Here is a 27,435-nt window from a genome sequence, read left to right as displayed (position 1 = left end):
TACTGCAGAGATAAACCAGAGCTGCAGAGTCAGTAGATGCTGGCAAAACAGCCTTGTGTGAAGATTAAAGAGGCGACTATTGGCCTTGGATTAAGGATGACACATCAAGGAATAATTTCAAGGCACAAAAGGAGTCACAAGGATAAGTCATGTGTGTAAGACATATTTCTTTTAGATAGAGCAACGAAGAAAAAATGTGTACGTGTCAAGTACTGGACAGTCAAAGATCCAGAAAGCGTATGTGAGGTAGAGCAACCAAGTCTTTAGAGGCCAAGAAGAGTAATGAAACCCAGCCCAATTAAATTAAATAGCACTAAATAAAAGGTCGAAATTGACAGAATCGTGGTCACCACACACATGATTCAGATGACGAAAACAAGGTTGATTCATTAAGCTTTAGACGAAGCAAATGTTGTACCTATACTCCCTTGAAAGTCCCAGAACAGAGAACAGGCTGCAAGGTCAACTATAGTGCATGCAATAACACAGAAGTGTTCATCCATGATGGCTGAACACTTTCTTCAAAAGCACCGTATTCTGATTAAGTGCTAATGCGGTGGTCTGGCATCAAAGCCACAACTTCAGCATGAGCCTGATTTACTGCTCGACAACAGCCTTAGCAACCATGTGAAATGCAGAGCTGGCACTGCGAGGGATTTCTGCTCTCAAGAGCACAGGTTTATCACAGCAATAAGTGGAGTTAAAATACTACACCAGTGAGGTGCCGTTAAAGGCTGCTTCACACCTTTTCCTTTGACTGCCCCACCACTTTTGTAGTTTGATGAAAACTTAAGGAAACTTTCTTAAACTAGAAAAGTGGCAGTCTTTTAGAGAATGCTTGTAGAGCTAATGGAGCACATGTTTCTAGGTAGACAGTAGATTTATGCAGCTTTTGCTGCTGGGAAGCGAAACATTTCCCCTCCAGTTTTTCCACCCACCCCAGAATGGTGGTGCTGGAAACTGGAGGGGAGAATGTCGGCTTTCAACACTATCATTTGCACAAGTTCTGAATTGGACCTTCAGTGTGATTTTTCAATGCAACCTGACTATTATTATTATTATTATTATTATTATTATTATTATTAATTATATTATCATTTTTATTGTTATTACTATTATGGTATTTACTGAACATGGCCTTAACTTCGGAAGCAGTGGATCCCTTTACAATCATAGGCGGAAGAACACAATGAGGGAAGCAAAGAAAAAGGGACCGGGCAGCTAACAACAGGGGAGTTCGGCAATTGGCAGCAAGGGATCTACAAGCATCCAGGGGAGGAAACAGTGAGTAGCAGAACACTGAGTATAAGGTAGCGTGGGGAGTGCAGGGTGTGTGGACCTAGGTGACTATAGGGTGTAGCTGGATTTTTTTGTGGCTCTGTGCTACTGTAGCTCATTGACACTTGTAAAACTGCAGAGACTCCATGGGCACTTTTACCAAACGTTTCAGTTTGTTTGTCATTTATAGAGGAACAGCCTAAATTGGAGATAGATTGTACAGTTATGCATATTTTCTTTGTTAGTATTTGCGAATTTGATGTCTTTTTTTAACTTTGATGTTGTATTATAGTTTGCTTTGTTGGCTCTTCCCCTTATTATACATAGCAGCCCTTATTACCAACAGCAGACATGTGCGCATGTGCATGCAAAGCATTGATAGAAAGCAGAGAGAAAAGACCTCTATGCACCTCAATGGGACGTGCGTGTCCCTATTATGTCTCCTACTCTGGTTCTATGTGAGCAAAAATAGGCCGGGGCAATGCTCCAGTGCAACGTCATTCCGATTGGAAAAATACGAGGGGATTCAGTAGTGCCATTAACATCAAATGAACAGGCAATATTATAAGGTTTAAAATCAATATTTGTGGGGCACACTTACCTTGTAGGACTGGGGACCAGACTGACCGTCATTGGTGTTCTTTTTCTGTGAGTCCATTTCCTTTTGCTCGCAAACAGAACACATGGCACAGGGCAGAGGCGTTGCTGGGGGGGGGCTAAGGGGGCTATAGCCCTGATCTTTTGGTTGTAGCCCGGGATAGAATCTCAGGAGCTACAACCAAAAGGCTAGCTAGCCCCCAGTCCCGACAGTAGCATAGCCCCGGGTCTTTTCCAGACCTAGCAACACCCCTGGCACCGGGGCAATGGCAGCACAAGCATTGCTCTTTGACACAATCCGTTGTGCTGACTCCAGCAGGCTTTGGCGATGTGGAAGAGTGGTGTGTGTGTGCATAATTACAGTCTGCAGGAAGAATTTAGCATCCTCTTTTACTATGCAGCCGACCCTTAAACATGGACTCATATTCCCTTTCAGCTCAGACTGCACCGTCTATGGTTCTGCAGCCTCATTACCTCACTTCCCGAAAACATCGCCCCGTCCCTGACCCCTTCTAGTCTTGCAGGCAGGTGGAAAAAGTATTTGTGCAGTTTCTGTTTTTATTTATCCCCAATCCCACTGTTTACCTGCTGCATCCGTGGCCATGAAATATTTAAAACTCAAATGAGGGGCGACCCTGGAATTGTCTGACGAGTTTTCTGCCCACGGACATCCTCAAGCTCCTTCTCCTGTGTTTGTAGCGAGAGAATGAATAGTCCGGGAGGAAATTAACGTCTGAGAGGGAGATAAGGCTGGTCAGTATTTTTAGTGGGACTATTTGGGCAAATAGGTTTATTTATTTATTTATGTATTTATTTATTTAGTTCAAGTTACATTTGTACAAGATATAGATACAGGTATAATATATACAAGAGAGAAAAACATCGATATATTTACAACATTGTCATTTAGCATGAGCCGGAGTTAATACAAGACATTCATTACGAGTTTGGAGGCAGCCATGCCCTTAATAAGGGCATGGCTGTCCAAATTCAGGTCCAGGTTCCCTGAATGGGGAAATACCAGGCTATTCGACTTTGGAGGGCCCGGTCTTTCCTCCTTCAGGGAACCCGGACCTTCCCCATTCCCATTCGAGCCCCCATAGGGCTCAATGGGAATGGGGGTGGAGCTAGCAACGGGCCCGTTAATAACGGGCCTTTTGTTAGCTCCCTGGTACCCTCCCGGGACCCGCAATAAATGTCTGGTCTGACCAGACATCCAGATTGGGTCCTGAGAGGGAACCTCGTAATAGGGCGGAATGGGATTAACGGCGCCGGCATCATTACCGGCGCCGTTAAACCCATTTCACGCCCCGTAATGAGGCACATTGTGTAAAAGCATGCTGGGAAACGGATGGTGGGCCGTCATGAGGCCATCATAGTTAGTTGGTTTCAAGGGCGGCAAGCCATTTTATGCGCTTGTCTTGAATTTGGGGAGAGCAGGTATAGTTCTTAGGGCAGTGGTTATAGAGTTCCAAAGTTTGGAAGCTAATACCGGCAAGCTGGTGCCTCCAGATTTCTGGCGGTTATACCTAGGGACTTTGAGGCAATGAAGTTGGGCTGATCTAGTAGGCCTGGACGACTTGTTTTTGGAGAATGCAGACCAGGTAGTTAGGTGCAGAATTTGTGAGGCACTTATGAGTGAGGGCAAGTGTTTTCAGAGAGATTATGTTGTTGATGGACTGCCAGCCGGCGTTAAACCTTGTTTCAGAGATGTGGTAGGATCGGGGTATGTTCAAGACTGCTCTGATAGCATTGTTTTGAAGGACCTGAAGCTTGTTTAGATTTATTTTGCTAGTTACAAGGTAGAGTGCGTTACAGTAATCCAATTTGGATAGGACCAGCCCTTTTGCTAAGGTGGAACAGTTTGTGGGGAAGAGAAAGAGTCTACAGAAATGTATTAATTTACAAGTGTAGGCTGTGGCGGAGGCAAATGCATTCACTTGTTTGGTCAGCGTTAGGGAAGTGTCAAGATAGACGCCTAAGGTCTTGACGACTTTGGAGACCGGGATGTTAATGCCGTTTATACAGAAGGAGTTGAAGGTGGTGTTGAGTTTGTTTAGTTTGGCTTGTCAGCCGGTTAGTAAGAGTTCTGTTGCGAAGGAACAGAGGATCTCCAGAGAAATGTATTTTACAGAGATACATTAGAGTTAGGGTGATCATAACCTTTGACTTGCATGATGGATTTGGATGACATTTCCCAAGCAAAATGTTTGTCACAGGCACCCCTAAACTGGAAACTCTGGGAAAGATTTGATAAAAAATCAAAACCTTAATAAGAAAGGCAATAAATTCTGTTTTCGGCCTACTCCCATTTATTTTCCCATAGAGAAAAGGTCCAAATTTGGTAAAGCCAAAGATCAAAAACTACTGTGTGGATTTGGGCAAATAGAAAACAACTTGGGTACGAAGTGTTGACTTAGTTTCCAGGACAGGTGTGGGATTATCCGTCCAGTAGTTTTGAAAATACTTGATGGGGAACGGGGTGCCCCCTGCTCCCAAACATATAGCCATATCTCCCATGGTGCTTTACGGCAGAGAGACTTTTCAGAACTGAAAATACGCCATTTTTTTGTTTGATCAGAGCGATTAATGGGGTAATACCGGGGTAATGCAAAAAACAAACAGTGCTCAAAACGCTATTTGGAGGAGGAAAAATGATGCCGTTGCATTAGGCTAGAGGTGTTGAAATGGAAAGAGAATATCAGGTGAAATTGGAGAGTTGGGGGTGGTCTGGGGAGCCAGTTACAGTTCAGACATTTGCGGATTATCTGGGGAATATCAGGGAAATCCAATGTGATTCCAGTGGCTACAAAGGAAGATGCGCTGAGAAAAGAAATCCTACCACATGAACACAAGAGTGAAATGGGGTGATGGGAGAGGGCCAAGGAAGGAAAAAGCAGCTTTGGGTAGTGGGGGTCCATGGAAAGAGGAGGGGGCAGTTGGTGAGTGCCTGAGAGAACTGCAAAGAGTTTTTGATGTACAAATGTTTTTGGATTATCAGGGGAATATCGGAAGAATCCGGCGGGTATCAGCAGATAGTGGAAATAAAGAGAACATTTTTCACCTTGTGGGCCCCAAATAAATCTATTGGTGCAACATGTACAATGGGAACGGCCAGAGGTTGTGGCCACAGTCGTTGGCCAAAAGTCAAGGCTAGTGGGCCCCAAAGAACCCTATTGGTACAACATGTACAGTGGTTTGGCCAAAGGCCATGGCTAGCGGGAACCACAGAAACTATAGTATAAGTAAATCCTTCAAATTCTGTGAAAAAAAAACGTTATTTAAGAAAGAGTTAAGGTGATCAGATTTAACGTGAAAACAACATAGCAATAAGGCTTTTGAAATTCAGTGAAAAAACATTTGTTAAAAGAGAGTTAAGGTGATCTGATTTAACACAACAAAACCCTTGAAATTCAGCACTAGCATTTGAAGCAAGTCCCTGTTAACTTTGCGCGCCCTGTTGCACAGCGTAGGACAACAATGATGGCAGCACAGTTGACATTACTGATGACATTACTGATGAAGGCTATGGCTCGTGGGCCACAAAAAAACCTATTCATGCAACATGTACAGTGGGCACAACCGAAGACCATGGTTAGTGGCCCCCAAAAAAACATATTGGTACAACATTTATAGTGGCCATGGGCCTCAAAGAAACTATAGTAAAACAAAACCCTTGAAATTTTGTGATGCCATCATTGTGGTCATGCACTGCACAAAAAGGTGTGCAAAGTGTTAGGAAATGTTTCACTTTATTGCACCTTTCCTTCTATTTTTGTGGACCCCCAAACTTGTTGCTTTTATTTTTGATCCTGTCCTGTACTTTTTATAGAGCAAGAGCAGTGAAGCCTTAAGTTTCACTACAATGTATTTTGCTCATCTCTTATGGGGAAACTGACATGTCCTTCAGGCTGTCAGTACTGGGAAATCATGTTTCCCTTACTCTAGTTACTTAGTTACTACTTTTAGTAACTTGTTATCATTTGTGGTAACTTTGTATCATTGTACAATGCATCTTACAATGCAGTTTAATGGGATACACTTTTGTTTTTACCCTAGACTAACACTCAGAGAATGTTTGGTTACTCTAGGTGTGCTAAAGGGACAAGCTGGTGCCAGCAGTGACTTTTTACAATTTTTTGGTGCTTTTCATTTTAGACTTACCGCGTTTACCGCGTTTGGCTACTAACTGTGGCCAGTGACCAAACATGGCCATGGAACAAGGTTTTTCGTTTGTCCTTTGTCCATCTTGTTTTTTGTCCCTCTTTCAGGCCTGTGAGGCCAGTAAAATCCTTATATGGACTTCCAGTGTCCAGAAAAGCAGAGGCTTTTGATTAGCTACTGGAGGGCTATGTGTATCTGCTGGCAGGATGTGGGCTGTGACTGTCTGATCCCAACCACAAACTGGTTTCTGCTATTGGGAGTGGCTTTTGGGATAAGAGGGGGACCCCTGCACCATTCTGGAGAGATCCTAGAGTAACCTGAAGGAGCCAAGACTCCTGTCCAACTGAGAGACCCGTGAAGAAACCAGAACCTGTCTAAAGGAGGCCTAGCGACCAACTTCTGCTGCTGTCCTGGAAGAGCCCATTCTTGCTGTCGATCTTCAGCAGTCCTGCGAGTGAGCTGCGACCTGTGGAGTGGAGGGAACATCCATTGTTGATCTCTGCTCGGCACCCTGCGAAGAAGACCCTTTGGAAGTACCCCCAGACTGCCCTGTGGCTGACCAGCTCTGAGTTTGGGCTACCGTGCTGCCGATGTCACTGTCCCGAGTTGAGGCCTAGGACTTGAGTGATCCTTAGCTGGCCCTACAATACCTACCTCAGTGAAATCTCAGAATCCTAGCCTCAAGGGGACCCGAGATAGGAGGGAAAGTCTGACCACGACAAGTCAGTCCCTTTGCATTGCTGTGCTGCAGTGACCACCATCCAAACCAGCTTACCTGAGTCAAGTCCAGTCCTGAGCATTCTGCTACTGAGAGTCCTTACACCAGCCAAAGACACCAACCAGAGATCTGCTCAAACTCGCAACCCCTGTGAATCAAGGACTGAGTCTGATGGTGGGAAAAGCAACCTCGGGCCATCTTCCATTGACCTGCCAAGTCCTGTGAAGAATCAGAGTATGGGTGGTGAATTAGAGCGGTTCTTCCCTGCCCCTAAGCCCCCTTTAAAGGTTTTGCTAACATTTCTAAAACTTTTTCAATAATTTCTGCTTTGCCATTGCTTGTTCGCACAAGCCTTCCGAAAGTTGGTGACACTTTGATCAGTTAGAATAACTTGTCCTCCAACCCTTGGAATTGTTCACTGAACCCCAGAGACCCTACCTTTGTTTTTTGCTGCGTTACAAACGTTGTCAGAACTTTTAATGAACTTTTGGGCATAAGGCCCTAGACACTTTCGGGAAGGACTTTTGAAGTTAGGGTTAATTCTATGTGGATCTGTAGTGCATACACTAAGCTACACCTTCCTTTGCAGGGTTTGATCTGTAGTATTCCCCACTTTAGTGACTGTATATATGTATTCTATTATCAGTGTTGTGTGATATTTCTACCTGTTAGTAGTAATTTTTAGTTTTGGCTATTAGGTGGTGCTGAAAGAGCTACCTATAAAGCCAAAACGATTGTCATTAAAATAAGAGCTTTAACATTAAAGCTTGAAATAGGGGCTTTGGATACAGGTGTGTAAAGCTTTCCAATGCAGGTTGACATATGAGGATGGATATTATGTAGTTTTGCCATGGGTCCCACCCATTTAACGCCCATCATCAAGTGAAATCTATAGGGTGTTCCTCCCATTTCCACACATCTCCTCCCACAATACACCTCTTTTTGCACTCGTTAGCTGATTTTCTACTGTGTGGTGAATTTGTCAGCCATTTTTACTTCCAGAATGGCTTCCGCCATCTGATAATGTTATTTTAAAGTAATGTGACTAGATTGATGCTTTAAAAAATGTTTACTGCAGCTTTCAAGTCATGTTACTCATTTTAAAGTATTGTGAATTAAAAACAAATAAGGTACTGTAATAGTTTTGTTTGGTTTTAATATGGCTGTGAAAATGTACATATAGTGACTTGTGGTGGATTGGTTTAGTGTTTTTGAGGTAAGGAGCACCTGATTGGCTGTGCAGTTAGTGCTGTGATTGGATTTGCAGTGTGTGTTTGTTTGTCCAAGTAAGCCATTTTGTTTCTTGTAAGCCATAGTTGGAAGCTATGTGTTTTGTTTGCATTTTTGTTAATTTGTTTTGGCGGCCTTAAGCCACGGCCAACATTGAATTTCGTTTTACTAACGTTAGAAATATGTGCTGGCGGTGGATTACTGTTGTTAACCCGCCGCCGGAACCTATTTGCAATGTTACTGAAATTAATTTAATGTCGTCGGCCACTTGGCTTTCGCAATGCCACCGATGACAACTTTCACTTTGTTTTACTAATGTTGCAAATATGTGCCAGTGGTGGAAGAGTGCTGTTAACACGCCACCGGGACCTATTTGCAATGTTAGTTAAACAAAGCGAAAGTCGGCGGCGGCTTGGCCTTCCTGATCTTGCTGACTTTCATTTGTTTTACTAACATTGCAAATGTGTTCCGATGGCGGATTAAGTGTGTTAACCCACTGCCGGGACCTATTTGTAATTTCAGTTAAACAAAGTGACAGTCAGCATCGATGGCGGCTTGGCTTTCCTGATGCCGCCGACTTTCACTTTGTTTTACTAACGTTGCAAATATATCCTGGCGGTGGATTAATGCTGTTCACCCACTGCTGGGACCTATTTGCAATGTTAGTTAGGCAAAGTGAAAGTCGGCGTCGGTGGCGGCTTGGCCTTCCCGATCTCGCTGACTTTCATTTGTTTTACTAACGTTGCAAATGTGTTCCGGTGGCAGATTAAGTGTGTTAACCCACTGCCGGGACCTATTTGCAATTTCAGTTAAACAAAGTGACAGTCAGCATCAATGGCGGCTTGGCTTTCCCGATGCCGCTGCCGCCGACTTTCACTTTGTTTTACTAATGTTGCAAATTTGTCCCGGCGGCGGATTAATGCTGTTAACCCACCGCCTGGACCTATTAGGAAAGTTAGTTAAACAAAGCGAAAGTCGGCGGCAGCGGTTTGGCTTTCCTGATGTCGCTGACTTTCACTTTGTTTTACTAGCGTTGCAAATATTTCCCGACGGCAGAATAATGCTGTTAACCCGCCGCCGGGACCTATTTGCAATGTTAGTTAGGCAAAGTGAAAGTCGGCGTTGGTGGCGGCTTGGCTTTCCCGATGCCGCTGCCGCTGACTTTCACTTTGTTTTACTAACGTTGCAAATATGTCCCGGTGGCGGATTAATGCTGTTAACCCGCCACGAAACCTATTTGCAATTTTAGTTAAACAAAGTCAAAGTCGGCGGTGACAGCGACTTGGCTTTCCTGATGTTGCTGCCACTGACTTTCACTTTGTTTTACTAACGTTGCAAATATGTCCCGTGGCGGATTAGTGCTGTTAACCCGCTGCTGGGACCGATTAGCAATGTTAGTTAAACAAAGGACCTCTGCTTGTTGCTTCTATGTGCTAAAATGTATCTCTCATTCCTCCAAATTTGAGTTGAACAATACAATAATCAAACTAAATCCTATTTGCCTCACTTTAAAACATGCAGGTCAATCTGCACGAGGTTTCTTTCCAACCATTTTCCTTTGTTCTTGCTTGTCCCAGTCTTTTTGCAGTAACACACTTGCGCCTCATCCCCGGGCCGCCTCGAGTAGGAAGCAGGCTATATTTAACTTTTTTTTTACAATTGCGGGCCAAGTTAACACGTGGGCTTTTTTACGACTGCCGGTGGCGGTCGCACCACCATTGCAAGTTCCACTGGACTACTGATGCCACTCTACCCAGCCCCAATCACCTCATGTCACGACTCCCATTTTATCAGTTTGTCATTTGTGGCATTTCCCTCTTTGCACAGTGTTTGGATATGACAATGCAATATGTTGTGTAGCAATTAGAGGGATGCTGAACCACAAGCTTAGCAAATTGTTTGTGTCCGTGTAATCTAAAATTCTGAAAATAACATCTTTTTTTATTTTTTTTAATTTTTTTTATTATTGTGTTTGGTTTATTTAAACCTTTACAAAACAATGAATATGAAGAAATCATAAAAACAAACTTTTGAATCAATATAACAATTTACAACTAATTAATCAAATCTTCATCAAATACATTCCAAGATTACAAAATTAAAATCATATATCACATAACCTTATTTAAAACCAAATTCTCCTCAGTAACCATGATCAGCAGTAGACAGCCTAGAAACCACTGAAAACCTTAATATTCTGACCATCTATACAACATATAGTTCTAAACTTCATTGCCCCTTTTGAACCCAGGATTTGTACTTGCGGGATCTTTAATCACATCACCTTGCAGATGATTGTTAAAAAGTCTATCACTTTACACTTCAATGCAATATTAGTCCCATGCAACATTTCAAACCACAATTGCTCCCTAAATACATGATGTATCAAATACAAATTCAGAAAAGTAAACAAGTCTTTCATTAGCTAGCCTTGGGCATACTAACAGCAGATGGCATAATGTTTCAGCAACATCAACTTTTTCACAAAATCTACATGTTTTCTTATTCACAGTGCTTAGTTTTCTAATGTGGCAGATTTCATTAGTGTTTAAAACGTTGAACCTAAATCTCTTCACACTATTACGGATTTTCCTTGAAGGATACTTCGCCAAATATGGTTCAAGTTCAGGTAACCATTTCCACATGGAAACTACTTGATTGTATAACTTTGAATTCATAATCACTTCATTGTTAGTCACCCAGTCAAAAGCTTTAATCAGTGTTTTGATCTGTGCAGGTTTCTCTATGAGACATTTCATTGAGACACCAAGATTCAACAATATATTTTCCACCTCAAGTTGTAAATCCTTCATATATTTCTCCGTTGCACCATCCTTTATTATTTTGTAAATGAATTATGCCCTGCCAAAATACATTTTCTGTACAACATCACTCTTTTACATTCCATAATGCATTTTAGTGAACAGAGACAAAATCATACCTTATGATTTCTAATGGTATACACTAAGGTATGAAAAATAGTACTTTTTTCCAAATTAAAGCTTCTATAGTTTTTAAAATGGGAGTCCATTTCATTGGATAAAATTCCAGACCATATGTTAACCTCGGTATAACCTTTAGCATATAGAAATCTCTACATCCCTTCATTGTGAATTTACCAAACTTTCTTTCAATGGCTTTCAGTTGATTTCCAGCCTCTTCTGCCTTGGATTCTAGAAATTGTTTTGCAAAGCCTATCGTCATGTTACTTGCAAAAGTATATCCTAAATATTTTACAGCTTTCTGTAGTCTTAACATGGTTCCTTCTACACACCACACTTGCTTTGAACTTACCCTATTACATTGTCCCAAGTTTATTACAACAGTATTTGTAGGATTAATTTTCAATTTTAGATCTTTGACAAATTCCGAAAACACATTTAATAACCTCTGTAGTCCTATCTTCGTCCGATCCATTAGCAGAAAGTCATTAACATAGGAAACCCAATTCACAACAGTCCCCCCAATCCTGGTGGTACCATCCCAACTGATTCTAATTTGTCATTTGCTCCTGATACATAGAGATTAAATAAAATCGCTGCCAAAGAGCATCCTTGCTTCAAACCATTTCTGGCTCTTATTTCTCTGGACATCAATCCTTCATTGTTTAGCCTGACCTTTAGAACTGTATTCGAGTAAAGATGAATGATCATGGCTAACAGGCCGCTTTCCATTTCCAGTGCAATAAGCCTTTGCCATAATAGCGGTCTGTCAACCATGTCAAATGCAGCCGTTATATCCATAAACGCTGTGTACAGTGGAACATGCTCACATTTCTTAGCCTGACTTTGCAACAGGGCTACTAACAAACCCCCAGCGTCCGTCCCCAGGCCTTTCCTGAAGCCAAACTGCCTAACATCTAGGATTTCTTTCTCCTCCATCCATTTCAATAGATTTTCCAGTATCAAGGCTGCGAATATCTTTGCCTCTATATTAATTAAAGATATTGGTCTGTAGTTCTTTGGACACTCATTACGACCCTGGCGGTAAGCGCCCGTCATTAACGCCATGGCGTAATGAGCGTTTACGCCGTGGGACGATGGCGTAAAGAGCGCCACATCACGACCCATCGCGCACGAGCATTACGCCATGGCGGTAATGCAAATAACGCCATGGCGGAAAAGGCCCCTACCGCCATCGCTAAGCGAGCAAGGTGCCCATCCGCCAGCGTAAGTAGCGGCCACCGTAATTTACGGCCACCGTAATTTACGGCCAGCGTAATTTACGGCCACCGTAATTTACGGTGGCCGTAAAAGGCCAAACCGGAAATAGCGTCATCGCGCCGGAACGGGAAGCAGCCCGTCGGCCATCTTTAAAAACACAATCCATCGCCATCCTACCAAACAACACCAGACCCAACCCTGACACCTGTCCCGACAAAACACCCACCCACCCAAGTTCCCGAAAATGCCGAAATGCGTGAAAAAGGCCTGTGACCGCCTGCGCCAGGAGCGATTCAGCCGGGAGGAACTCTGCATGCTAGCGGAGACCCTGCAGGACAACGCAGGTGTTGTTTTCTCCCCTGAAATGAGCCGGACAGCAATCGGGAAGAAGAAGGCCATCTGGGCCCTGGTGGCTGAGCGCGTCAGCGCGGTGGGGACCGTACCCCGCACCCCACAGCAGTGCCGGAAACGCTGGGATGACCTGCGCATACGGGTCAGAGCCGTCATCTCGGCAAACCGCAACCTTGCCCAGGGAACCGGTGGAGGGTCAGAATCCCCCCTGAAACTCCAACCGTGGGAGGAGATCTGTGCTGCCACCATCGGCATGGAATCCATCGAAGGCGTTGGAGGGATGGAAAGGGGAGCCCCGACATCAGGCGATGAAGGTAGGTGCCTCATACAAGACATGCCATAGTCACAGCAGTCCAATCATGTGTAGCACAAGGTTGCCCTAGAGTGTAAATGCAACACAAATCAATACTGCCCATAGCCACATGCGAGCACCACCCTGCATACACTGCTGGCACCCGCACACCTGCATCCACATGCCACACCAAAAGGAGACAACCTGCATGGCACTGCCTGAAATCTGCCTCATCCACTGGCCAAAATAATGTCAACCATTGTCATTCAAAAGTCCGTATACCCATCAATAACGCCCTCCCACCTTTGCTCCACCACAGGCACAGAATCACACCCAGAGGACCAGGAGACCCCTGCGCCGAAGAGGGCGAAGTCCACCAACAACCTCCCTGCACCCTCAACCTCAGCTGCAGTGAGGCAGACCCCACGACAAGCAGGTCCCACTGCAGGCATACAGGAGGTCCCACCGGCAAGCACCCCTGTTGGCAGCAGGCCAGCAGCTGCTGCTCCACCTCCACCGACATTGCCTGCCACAGAAGGCAGGGGGTCAGCGGCCAGCAGCAACATCGGGGAGACAGCTGCAACAGCTGCATGTTCTGACTCGGACATGGAGCAGGAGGTCAGAAGCCCCACTGACCAACTACATTCCCCCTGTTTCTCAGACGCCAGCCCCCATGTGGGCGACACACAGGGGCACACTGAGGCAGAGGAGTGGCCTTCCACCCCATGCCCTGTCCACACTCCACAGGAGGGGACCAGCCCCTCCATCACTCCACCTGCACTGGCCATGGGCCAGCACGGCCAGCCGTCCCTCGAGGACATCACTCAACGGCAGCATCAACTGTCCGCAATGCTGGATGAGCATGCAGCGGAATGTGTGGGGGCTAGGTTTAGCATTGAACAGGCCACGGAGACACTAAGGGCGGAAGTGGCGCAGAGCACTGCCACCCTGAGGGATGCCATGCAGGCCATGTCCAGGGACATCTGTGCAGAACTTGCGGCCTTGCGTCGTGCGGTCATTGGCCTCACCCACACACGACAGGACGTGCATGCACAGGAGCAGCCAGGGACATCCTCCACTGCCAGTTCTGCGCAGAGCAGCCCCGTGCGCCGTTTCGGACGCAACCTGCGCTCCACAGCCAGGGGTGCCCCGGGTGCCGGGAGAGGGGGCTTGTGACGGCCTGTGGACACTGTCACAGGCATCTGTTGACAGCTACTTGGGGTGTGTTGGGGTGTGCAGGGGGGAGGTGGGAGGGGGTGTGTTGGGGTGTGCAGGGGGGAGGTGGGAGGGGGTGTGTTGGGGTGTGCAGGGGGGAGGGGGGAGGTGGGAGGGGGTGTGTTGGGGTGTGCAGGGGGGAGGTGGGAGGGGGTGTGTTGGGGTGTGCAGGGGGGAGGTGGGAGGGGGTGTGACACGACAGTTCATGGTTCCAATACACTTTTTTCTTTCAAAAAAAGGAAATGTGTGGACATTTTCATTGCGTATGTGTGCTTTATTGGTGTACAGTCCACAGTGTGCATGCCCCAGAGACACACAGTGCCCCAAGTGCAGTCTCCATGCGATGAACACCAGCCGTGTGTGCTAGAAGCAGTGGTTGATGATACTTTGGCGCATGGCACGCCCCTCCTGTACATCGCCTCCTCCATGTGGTGGCGCCCCATCTGCACCCTCCTCATCCTCATCCTCATCGTCAGGTGGTTGCAGTTCTGCGTCAGGGGGCAGGGGCACATTCCGTCTGACGCACATATTGTGCAGCATGACACATGCCATGACGATCTTTGCCACCTTCTCATGGCCATACAGGAGTGCCCCACCACACCTGCTGAGGCTTCGGAACCGTGCCTTCAGGAGGCCGAATGTCTGCTCTATGACCACACGAGTACGTGTATGTGCACGGTTGAAGTCCTCCTCGTGCTGGTTCTGCGGGTTCCGGACTGGCGTGAGGAGCCACCTCTTCAGGGGGTAGGCTGCATCACCTGTATGTAGGCGAGAATGTATGTGTCAGTCATGTTGTCTGATCAGGAACATGATGTTCCACCATGGCTGGCATGGTACTGTTACCTTGGCTCACTTCTACATGCACTAATTGATTCACACTATGCAACCAGTATAAGCTCATTGCTGCCATGGCCTGTTTTGCATGCCATCACCCTATGTATGCAGAGGGGTTTTGTGCATTGTGAGTGCCCTTCCTCTGTATCCGTTCTCTGTGTTACTCACAGGCCAGTGGAGTATGCATCATCCCCCCCCCCCTTTCTGCCAGGTGGAGTATGCATCCCCCCCCCCCTTTCTGCCAGGTGGAGTATGCACTGGTACGTCATTCCCATGCCCACTTCCATGACATAGCACTCACCGAGTAGCCAGGATCTTGGGCCTGCATGTCGCTCCATGTAGCGTGGTATTGTGGAGTTCCTCAGGATCATGGAATCATGGGTTGATCCGGGGAATCGGGCACAACAATGTGTGATGATCTTGTTGGAGTCACAGACCATTTGCACGTTGATAGAGTGGAACTGTTTCCGGTTGCGGTACGGTACCTCCATGGCACGTGGAACCACCAATTCCACATGGGTGCAGTCGATGGCACCAATGCAACCGGGTATGCTGGCTAGTGCATGGAAACCCACTTTGGTGTTTGCAATCTCCTGGGCAGTCCGTGGTAATGAGATGTGGTCGTCTGTGTGCTTGAGGAGGGCATCGAGCACTTGGATGAGTGTTCGTGAGAATAATGGTTGTGAAATGCCATGCAGGTGCCCCACTGTGTGCTGGTAGGTGCCTGTGGCCAGGAAGTGGAGTACAGCCACTACCTTCAGTAGGGGGGGGATGGCGGTTGGACTTTCTATCATGCTGACGATGTCATCGTGTATCATGTCTACGATGGCGGTGATGGTGTCCCGGTCCAAACGGTACAGGGTGTGGATCTGCTCAGCAGTGAGGTTGTTTGGATTGGCTCTGATGCGTGGGATTGGGGGCTGCCTGCGTGGTGGCACTGGCTGTGCTGGTGGGGCTTGCTGGGCCTGCCTTGCCCTCCTTCTCCTCCTGCGTCTCCTCTGTGCTGCCTGTTGTTGTTGTTGTTGTTGCTGTTGTAGTAGCACATGCATTGCTATCAGGTCCTCCAGCCCCAACATTGCTAGTCGTATTGGCATCATTGTGGAGTGTGACTGGGTGTGGGTAGGGGTGGGGTGTGCTCTTTTTGTACTCCCCTGAGTCTGTATTGCCTTCACCTGTGCTGTTTCTGTGCACCTGTGGCAGCTGCATTCACTTGAATTGGCCCTTTACGGTTGGTTCGCGATGGCGTTATTTGCACCATGGCGGTAAGGTACTTTGCGGCCTCGGTGATGGCGTTAGGTGCATGTCCGCTTGGGTCGGCATTTGCGTGCCTTTCCGCCATGGCGCTAAGTACGGTGTGGGCGGTCGCGTGCGCGCACCCTTAGCGCAGTTAGCGGCAGCGTTAACTACGATGCCGCTATTGGCATCGTAGTTTACGGTCAGGAGTCATGATCGGACCTGGCGGAAAACGATGGCGGTAAGCATTTACCGCCATCGTTTGTCACTTAGCGCCAGGGTCGTAATGAGGCCCACTGTCTATTACCTTTTTTGAATATAAGTATCAAATACGAAAGTTTCCACGAGTCAGGCATTGTTTGGGTCTGAATAACATCACTAAATATAAAGTGCAGTATTCTGGCCCAAAGATGGCAATTCTGTTTAAGTATGTTACCTGTTAGATTATTGGGACCAGGAGTGGTCGATGGTTTTAATATTTGAATCATTACCATTATTTTCTCTACAGAAACATCTAATATCCATTTGTCTCCCTTCCATTCCACTGCTACTATACCTTCGTTCAAGGGGGCATATAATTTCTCAAAGAAGTTGCACCATACTAATTCGCTGATGGGATTCGTAATTAACTGTGCTTGTGATGCTTCATTGCTATTAATAATTGCCCAGTAATTTCTGGAATTGTTCTCCTTCATAGCGCTTAGCATAGCTTCAGCATCTTTCTGTTCTAGTGAGGCACGATGGTAGATCCTCCAGTTCTTATAGGCTTGTCAACATACTCTATCTTGTTCTTTACGTTTTACAGGAGACAAGTTCAATTTCTTAATATCGCGTAATTGCTTATACAGAGCAGCTCTATGTTCCTTAACCTCTAAGTCGAAGGCATGCTTAAACGTCCTTTTAATATTAACTGGACCTAAATTTGGTTTCTGTAACTGAGCTAGATTAGTGACCAGTAACTCGTCAAACGCAGCAATCGAGTATGTTTCTATTTTTTGTTCCAGGGATCTTGTCTCATAGTCATCCCACATCATATTATTAAATTTGGTTGACTTACAATTATTCCATTTAATCCTGTTTCCTCTCACATTAACAGATATTGGGACACAAAAAACATTTCAGTTTTTATGTTTTTTCTCTAGGTTCAGGTTGATTGATATCATGGCATGATCACTTTCAGACCTCAACTGTACACACATATTTTCTGAGTCCTTAATCAGTTTATCACTCACAAAAATATAGTCTATAATTGAGGACTCACCCCGAGCATACCATGTACATTTGTCATTATACAACATTTCCATTCCCCATGCTCTTATTGAATTGAGCCATAACGCACGTGTATAGCATTTGTCTCCCTTTTTTGAGCCAGTGGTACCCTTGCCCCCTAGACACCATGCCATCTTTGTGCCGGATAAATTACAGTCTTCATTCATGTCGCCTGCTATTATGACAAAACCACCTGGGGAGCCGCCAAGCCATTCGTCAATCAAGTCATTTACGTCTTCTAGCAACTTCTCTAGCATTTGATCATCATATTCACCACTGTTCCAATACACATTAATGACCATTAGACCAACCCTACCATTTTGTGTTTTTAGATAGAAAGTAGCAGCCAAGCATGAAGTGTACAGATGTTTTACTGATCGTATTTCTATGTCCTGTGAATTACGATACGCCAGTGCTAACCCCCCCTTGGGCGCCCTCTCAGCCCACATGAACCTGGAATATACAATACCACATAACCGTTCCATATCAATTGCCCACAGGCCCAAGATTCCTGTATAAGTATAACATCTTCTTTGTTATGCAGGGTGTTGCTTTAGTTTGCACACTTCACGCATGCTAGATATGTAAGGTCTCTAATGTACTCTACTGTCCTCCCACGTTTGCTGCTTCGAAAACCAATGGCACTACATACAAGCATTGGCAATACCAGCAGTTTGGACTTTTGTGTGGGCATGGGAAAGACACTTGCTAGGCACTGCCATACTAGTATTAACTGGCCATTGATGGTAGCAGGTGCAAAATGCTGCAAGTACCTAAGACAAAACATTCAGCTTGCATAGTTTTTAACTATTCTTTTAGGCCCATAACATGCATCGCACATTTTTTAACTATTCATTCATAAGATACCATTTATTGGGAATACTGCCCATTAATAGCATGTTAATTGTAAACTCATTGCGAGCCACGTGTGAGATTTTCTATCATTGTATCATGTAAACTTTTGAAAAATACATTATTTTGAGTTGGATAACTGCGCATTTAGTATCTGCCGGCAATGCTGCTCTGGAACTTCATGGCATGGAGTGTCAGGTTAGTTCACAATCTTTCTTATGGACATTTTAACAGCTATGATTTACCCCCTGATAAATGAATACTTGCATCATCCTGCCTGAGCCATTCTTAACACACGTTTTTGCCTTGGCTATTACTGCAAAATGGCTGCTACTGCCAAAAATCCCCATCAAAGAGATTATCTGAATAAGTGGTGTAAAGTATTAATTGAAACATGCTTTTCGATAATTTGTTAGAAAAAAGGGGTTTAAAGAAGAAAACTATCAAACAATGACATGAAATTGCTGTAAAGTTTGCTCTTCTGGGTAAACGTATTGGAGGTTTAAGCCCACCCGGATGTGTTTATTTCGTCCTTCTTTTCCCAGACACGTAAGCTCCATTTAATCGCTGCAAAAGCTTGTGAACAATGTAAGTTTGCCTGGAGGAAGCAGCCGGTTACCATAGCTAAACCATTTTGTAGGACTATAGGTTCCACTGCGAAAAAGGTTTTAGGAGTAATTCTGACTTACTTCTGGAGCGCACTGTTCGATTCATAGATAAGTTACAAAGCTGCTCATTCCAGGGTTAAGTCAAAGCTAGGAGTAAGTCAGAGTAACTACCAATAGCGTATTGGTAGTTGTGAATTAGGCTCTCTGCAATTTTTGGTTATAGCCCCATCTTATTTTAGGAAGAAAAAGCAGATAACTCAACTTTGTATGCTTGCAATGGTTGCTACACGTTCTAGTGAAAGTGTTCTTCTGACCTGCACTTGAGAAACCCTGCGTGCGTGTAATTGCTGGCGTTATGTCGCATATAGAAGTTGAAAGAGATGGCTTCGAGATTTCAAATTCTATGCTGGAGCCATAGGTCTAACAGACGACGAGAGACTCAAGAACACACTCTTCATGGCAGTGGGGCCGGCTTTAAGGGACATTGCGGGTGAACTGTTAAATGTGGACACTGTAACATATGGAGAACTCCATCCCAAATGATCAGAGTATTTCGCTCCGCACACAAATGTCGATTATGAACACCACATCTTTCATACTACCAGACAAGAAAAAGGAGAATCCATCGACAACTTCGTCATGCGTCTTCGCATTAAACTAAAACATTGCGAGTTTCACAAATACTCAAACGAAGGAGCGCTCAGATCGCATGTTATCGCAGGATGCCTCTCAACAATTCTGAAAGCAATTGCTACAAAAGCAGTGATCTCTGGAAGAAATCCTGGCACTGGCCCGCATGGAGGCTGCAGTAGACTCACAATTGGACAATCTGGGGAAAGTCTCCATACAACAACACACAGAAAACTCTGACACCATCAACAAACTGTATGCAAACCCCACCCAAGGAAGTAAGTGCCCCGATGCCACGTGCTACAAATATGGCTATGAATGCCCGCACACAGGGGAATGCCCAGTCTTAGGACAACAATGTGCTACATGCAGGGGAATGGACCACTACAGGGCCATGTGTAAAAACGCACCAGGACCATCTCCAAACAAACATCGACCTCATGAAAGCTGCAGATACACCCGCCAAAGCCCACCAAGATCCAGAGGTGACACTGACCGCACAAATTCCAAGAGAGAAGACAGAGACCGGAGAAACACCTGCACACGCGAGGACAGACGATAGCCAGAAGAGGTGAGGCGCTCCCAAAGAAGGCGTTTCATCAGGTATATCGAGATGCAGTCTCCCTCCAGCAGCGAATCTCCTTCCTCAGAAGAAGATCAGAGGAAAAAGGGATATATGTGGGCCCTCAACAACAACACTGCAGCCACTCAACATAGCCCCATCCTCACACTGCACGTCAACAACACCCTGCTGAAATTCCTGATAGACACAGGAGCGATGGTCAACATCATCAGTGAACAAGCGTTCCAATCGCTCACACCGCTGCCAAAAATCAAACCAGCCGCTGTGGACATATACCCGTACGGTGCCACGACCCCCCTACCGTGCATAGGCACGATCACAGCATGGTGCACACACAAAGAACATGCAGCTAAAATTCCCCTACATATCCTGAAAACTGAGGCCAACAGCGGATGCATCCTAAGCTTTCGGACGGCGGCGGACATGGGCCTTGTACACATCTTATACCAACTGATGGCTCATAAATACTTTGCCAAACCAGATGCCATTGAACAAACCTTCCCAAATCTGTTCCGTGGACTCGGAAAAGTAAAAGGCAGAAAAGTTCATCTCCACATTAACTCACTCATCAAACCAGCGGCGCAACATCCCTATCAATATACAAAGGCAGGTGGAGGACGAATTAGACAAACTGATCAAAATGAACGTCATTGAACCTGTATCAGGCCCCACACCCTGGGTGTCACCCATTGTCCCCGTCCCCAAGAAATCCCCGGACGGATCCATACACCTGTGCGTTGACATGCGCAGAGCCAACATTGCCATTGAAAGGAAAAGGCACCAGGCACCCAGAATCACAGACATGATTCACCTCCTCCACGGGACGAGAATCTTCTCGAAACTAGATCTACCGAAAGGATACCACGAGATAGAAATCGCACCAGAGTCCTGATACATCACTACATTCATTACCCATCTTGGCCTTTTCCAGTACAAAAGACTCAGTTTCGGCATCTCATCCGCCACTGAAATATTCCAGCAGGAAATGCACAAGGTAATCCGTCATGTTCCAAACTGTCTGAACTATTCAGATGACGTGCTGGTATATGGCAAAACCCAAGAGGAGCATGATCTAGCACTGCGTAGAGTATGCCAAGCCTTACAAGAAGCAGGACTCACGCTCAAAATGCGAATTCTCCAAAGGGTCCCTAAGATTCTTCGGTCACATCTTTTCAGAAAAGGGGATGAGACCAGACCATGACAAAGACAAAGCACTCAACTCGGCCACACCCCCTGAAAACGTGACAGACCTGCGCTCGTTCCTAGGGCTAGCCAGTTACTGCACAAGATACCTAAAAGACTATGCCACCGTGAGCAACCCCCTACGCCTGCTCACCTGCAAAGACACACCATTCTTATGGTCACCAGAGTGTCAGAAAGCCTTCAAAGCGATTCGGAATGCCATCTCGCAAGCGGGAGACATGGCATATTTTGATGCTCGCCAGGACACTGAAATAATTGTGGATGCCAGCCCTGTGGGACTGGGCGCCATACTCACCCAAAAGGACCCGGCAGACCCACACAACATATATGCAGTGGCCTACGCCAGCAGGAGTCTAACGACCACAGAACGGGCATACTCGCAGGCAGAAAAAGAAAGCTTGGCGGTGGTAAGGGCCTGCGAGTATTTTCATCTATTCCTGTTCGGTATGGAATTCACAATAGTCACAGATCATCAGGCACTGCTCACCGTCTACGGTGACCCAAAAGCTAGAATGCCACCAAAAATCGCCAGGTGGGGCCTACGCCTACAGGACTACAAATTCACGGTGAAACACTGCCCCGGCAAGGACGAGAATCCAGCGGACTACTTGTCCCGTCACCCCACAGAGTTCACCGAGTCACAACCCTCCATCGCAGACGCATACATAAATTATGTGGTCCACCATCTCCAACCACTACCGGTGGGGTGGGCAGAGCTAGCCACACAATCCGAACTTGACCCAGCTCTCCAAATCATGTGTCATTGCTTACAGAGCAACAAGAAAACACTCATGAGGCAACAAGCAAGATCAGAGGCAGAAACCACACAAGAGGATGTCAAATGGCTCGATCAAGTTCGAGACGAAATAACGGTGGTAGACGACCACATACTACTGAAAGGATGCAAAGTGATTATCCCGAGAACGCTCCTGGACAAAACGGTCCACCGGGCTCATGAAGGTCACTGAGGGGTGGTTGCAACGAAGCGCCTTCTCAGGCAAAAGGTATGGTTCCCGCACCTTGACAGACTGGTGGAAAACATAGTAGGTTGCTGTCACATCTGTGCACAGGCAGCACCACCCCCACCCCCAAACCCACTGCAAACATCACCACTACCAAAACAAGTGTGGGAGGAACTCGCAGTAGACCTATTTGGACCGTTAAGCGATGGCACACATGTAATAGTGCTCATGGATGAACATTCACGGATCCCAGACGCACAGATAGTAGAAAGCAGCTCTACATCGAGCATCATCCCGGTGCTCGATCGAATGCTGTCGGCATACAGGATCCCCAAGATCATAAAGTTGGGCAACAGCCCCTCATTCATAAGCCACGACTTCCAGAACTTTGCCAAGTACATGGGTTTCCAACATCGCAAGATAACCCCGCGCTGGCCACAGGCGAATGGCATGATTGAAAGGTTCATGGCCAGCATCAAAAGGACTCTCCAAATCACCCATGTCCAAAACAACCATTCGAGCAGGCCCTCAACCAACTACTCAGAGAGTACAGACACACACCCCACAGCACGACCGGAATATGTCCAGCAGACCTAATGTTTAAGAGACCAATCACAACAAGATTACCGGACGACCCCCGGCCACAAGAACGGATGGCTCTTGAGCAGGAGGCGAAAGTCAACGATGAAGAGAGAAAAGCAAAGATGAAGGAAGTCACTGACCATAAGAGACGAGCCCGTGAAACCCCCATACAGCCTGGAGATGAAGTATGGTTTTGACAACCAAAGAGTCACAAGGAAGAAGCCACTTTTGCATCCACCCCACTCATCGTGACGCACAAGAAAGGCACGTTGGTAACAGCACAGAGAAATGACAGCTTGACAGTGACAAGAAACATATCGCACTTCAAATGTGTAACATCAACCCAGGGAGAAGACTGGAAAGGAACAGAGACAGTGAAGAAGACAGAACACGGGATGAACTCTATCAAGGTGATGGGGAAGAGTCAGAAGGTGAGCGAAACACCATGATGCAGGTCGTCGAGGGGACGACCCCAGGCCGGTCAAGGCGACCTCAACGGAGCCGCATGAAACCGCTATGCCTAATAGAAGAAATGGGGTAAGAAAGCGAGAGTGGACTTGCATGTTAAAAAGGGGGGAGATGTCAGACAGTCCACATCGTTGTGTGGGTGGGCTGCTGTTGCGGCCCATGCGTACAGGACTTACGCTGGGGCGTGGGAGGGACGGGACCAGGGGTGCAGCAGTTTCCAAGTTTGTATTCAATAAAGCAGGTTGTATATCATGTTGGCTCCGTGTGAATTTATTACGTGTAGCTGCACCGGGCCAACAAGGGGCCTCAACAGTCTTTGGTAGCTTCACCCATGCACATAACCAACAATGTGTTGGCCCTATTTCTTATTTCATTATCACTTTTTGCCACCGTGGCCCATCAGTTTCACAAATCCACTGCTGGGCAGCACCTGTGAAAGATATGATGAAGGCTCTTCTGCCCCAATGTCCCGATATGAACCATATGCATGATTGTAATGTCCATCTATAAACTGGAACTATTGTATTGAAGTACAGCTAGGGAGAAATGGTTTATGAGTCGAAGGCAGCAGTACAAGACAAGAGCAGGAGCTCTCTGCTTCTCCGCTGCGCCTCCAGGACCCAGCGTCCCTCCCACCTGCTTGGATGACCCCCATTTCAGCCTACCTAATTAGCAAAGCCAAGTATCCACTAAGATGGCCTCCACGTGCATCAACACCACCTTAGAAACACAGCCTGGGCTAGCAAATGCCTGTGATTGGCTGATGCCTCCTTATGATCAGGAAGTCCGGATTCACTGGACGGTGAAGCAAGCCGCAGTCAAAGGCAGCAGTACAAGGAAAGAGCAAGAGATCTCTGCCACTCTCCGCTGCTTCCCGCTGCTTGACACTAAAGGTAAGCCGCGTGCAATGTCGCACGATTACGGCTCAAGTAATTCTGTCACGAAAAACATTGTATTTTTGCACTGTAATGCTGTAGTCCCATCTCCCACATGGTTCCTTCCCAATGCCCTAGCCAGCTGCCGACCTCAGTCTTGGGTCAGTACATGTGCCCCCTCTATGCCCAAAACTTCACCCTCAGGCCACCACCACTCCTCCTCTCTGACACGAAGATCAGCATACCACACCCATACCATCACAATAGGGTTCAACACCAAATATATCTTGCTCAACAATAGCCATGTCTCGATCAGCTTGTTCTGCACTCCCCTGCACCCTGCTATTTGTGAGCCGCTGAGACCCACTAGGCCAGATACCCTTGCAGTACCCTTGCAGTAGTAAAGACCTCACTGACACAACTACAGTTTTGTGCCCAGCCACCCAAGCATCCGACCCGCTAACCATGCAAAACTCTCATCTCATCGACTCGCAATGCTGCGTGTCCGTACCTCTCCAGTCACCCACCCCTCTCTTCCCAGAACCACAACCACAAGAAACTGCTTACTTGGCCTGCGCACCCTAACACTAGCCCTCCGACACACCCGTGCCAGCTCCGCCTTCACCATCGGGTACAGCTGTAATCCTGCTGAAACCAGCCCATTCACCTGGGAACCACCTAAATTGACCGCAACTACTCCAGACAAGCCCTTCTCTGGATGCCAACCAACCACACATCCCATTGCACACCAACTCACTGGCCCGCCACCTCTGACTAATGTATCAGCTCTCATAGTGACTCCAAGCACCCTCACTCACTAGGTACGTTGTCTCGCTTCAGCCCATTGCGCTCATTATATTAGTGGCGTATCTATGCCTCAGTTAAATACAGAACTAAACTCCTCCACACTCATGAACCAAGCATTCTCATTTTTTCATTTGCCTGCATCACCAACCAACCTACTGCTGCTCATGCCACAGACACCTCCCCTAACTCACCTTGGTCTTCACTGGGTCCCCTCACACACACGCTTCAAGCAACTACCTTTTCCAACTTTCACACACGGCCACACATGCAGAAGGTGCAACCAACTGCCTCACTCACAGGCCACCCTTACTCTAACGCTACCGCTCACGCCACTACAGATTAATCGAATAAATTCCCTGCCAATCACCATCCCATTACCACAGACCCTATCCCAAAGAAAGCTGCTCCTATAGCTGCCACTGCTCATGCCAATGCCTCACCGGCTAACTCACAGCTCTCCAATGCTGCTCACTCTAACCTTAAGCGTAGTACAGCACACGTCTCTAGCCTCCACGCTACAACCCCCCTAGCTGCATCCAATAACCACCTCCCAAAGAAATACCACAAAACTGCAACCTCTTTCCAATGTGCCCTCATCAATGCACACTCCCTCCCAGTGTATGCCTTGGAAGTCTGTGACCTCCTCACAGTGCACAATTTGGACCTGTTAGCCGTCTCATAAACCTGGCATCACCAAGCTGCGGGCCCCGCCATCTCTATAGCCCATCCCCAGGCTACAACATCAGCCGCCAGGCCCACCAACACACCAAAGGGGGTGGAGTCACCATCATAGCTAAAGACTCCCTCTCAGACAACTCAAAACCACCTTCGAAAAACATAGTGACATTCTGTCCACCAAGCTCACTATCCCCCCTAACTGCACCATCACAATACATATTGTTTACTGCCTTCCTGACCCCTTAGCAAACTTCCAAGAGAACCGACTCCGTCTCCTATCCGACAACCTAAAACCTCATCCAAGTCCATCCTATTAGGAGATCTGAACTTTGGCTTCAACGATCCGGAGAATCCCCTGTCAGGTCTTGCCTTCAATCCAACGTGGAAGCTGCTGAGCCCCACAGACCCACCAAAGCGTAACGCTCTCAACCAACTTTAAAATATAGTTGAGCTTGTGACACCCCGGGGGAAAGGGGAATTTGGATAAAGTAACAAACAAAATCAGACACTGGAACTTAAACTTCCTTCAGGAGGTAAGTATCTGCATAGTGAAAAATTAACAAATTTAACAGGTTAAGTATGCAAATAATATGTATTTCTAGCATACACAATAAAATCACTTAAAACTAGAATTACCTGATAATCCTCTGCAATTGCCAAGAGGATATATATTTCTTATAATATTACTAGTTTTCTCTGATAATTTTCACTTTTAAAAGAATAGCACTCAAAATGAAATTTGTTCAGCAAGTGTTCATATTCCTTGTAAAATAGAATGTGGACCATTTAATTTAACATGAGACTTCTTCTTCTTTCAGGACTTACTTGAGACTCAATTAAAAGAAATAAAAAGAAAGAGTTCTTTTAATTGCCTTGAAGTCACCACTTAAGTGACTGTCAATCAGTTTTTAAAATCAAAAGGCTGGAGCACAATGAACCTTTAAGGATAAAACTGAACTGTGTTCCTTTTTTCTTTAAGAACTGTTAATGTTGGTTTCACTCTGAAGAGTTTTTAAAAGATGACATTTGTTTATTCAGTTTTAAAATAAATTGCATCTGAAGAAGGAAATTCTTGCTTTGAAATAAACTCTGTAATGCTGTAAATCCAACTTTGTTAAAAAAAACTCTTACTTCCATAGAAGATTACTCTTAAGAATAGTCGTTTGCATTTTACATTGAAAGGCACTTTCCAAAAATCTATTTCACTCAAAAGGAAAGTCTCTGTCTAAAGCAGTTCAGTCGCCGCGCACACGTAATAGCGTTTAAAAGCAATGTAAACAAACCAGGAGAAAACTGGACGTTCGCGTAGCCAAAAAAAGATAATAGAAGAAACAAAACTAGCAAATACAAGGATCGCTTACCTTTTCTTCAAGTCCCAACCCGGAAAGGACTTACAAAAGAAGACAAGCATACGCACAGCGCTGAATCTGTTCAGAACTACTCTGTCACACGCGGCTGTCACACACAACTCCGGACACGCAGCACGTTTACCCAAACTATGGAAAGAAGACAAAAGGATACCCAAGAGGTAAGCAAATATAATTTAGATAAAGCTACTATTTACATATTTAAACAACACGCGCATAAAAATTAACGCATGATAGAAAATTAGCGCTCATGACAACACACGCATAAAAAATGACTGCATGATAAAAATGACGCAATAGTCAAAAAAAATATTGTAACCCTAAATAATCTGAGTTAAAAAGAACAACATAAATGAAGTGACTTAACAAGAACTTTACTTTCCAAAAAGAATCCACAAATATTCATGAAGAGGTACTTAGCTTTTGTACTGGAGTTTCATGTAGATGAACTTAAGTCTTCTTATTACTGAAACAGA

This window comes from Ambystoma mexicanum, chromosome 8 (genome assembly GCF_040938575.1).
Source record: "Ambystoma mexicanum isolate Mex_15411 chromosome 8, UKY_AmexF1_1, whole genome shotgun sequence".
NCBI lineage: Eukaryota > Metazoa > Chordata > Amphibia > Caudata > Ambystomatidae > Ambystoma > Ambystoma mexicanum.
This window is presented reverse-complemented; position numbering follows the sequence as displayed.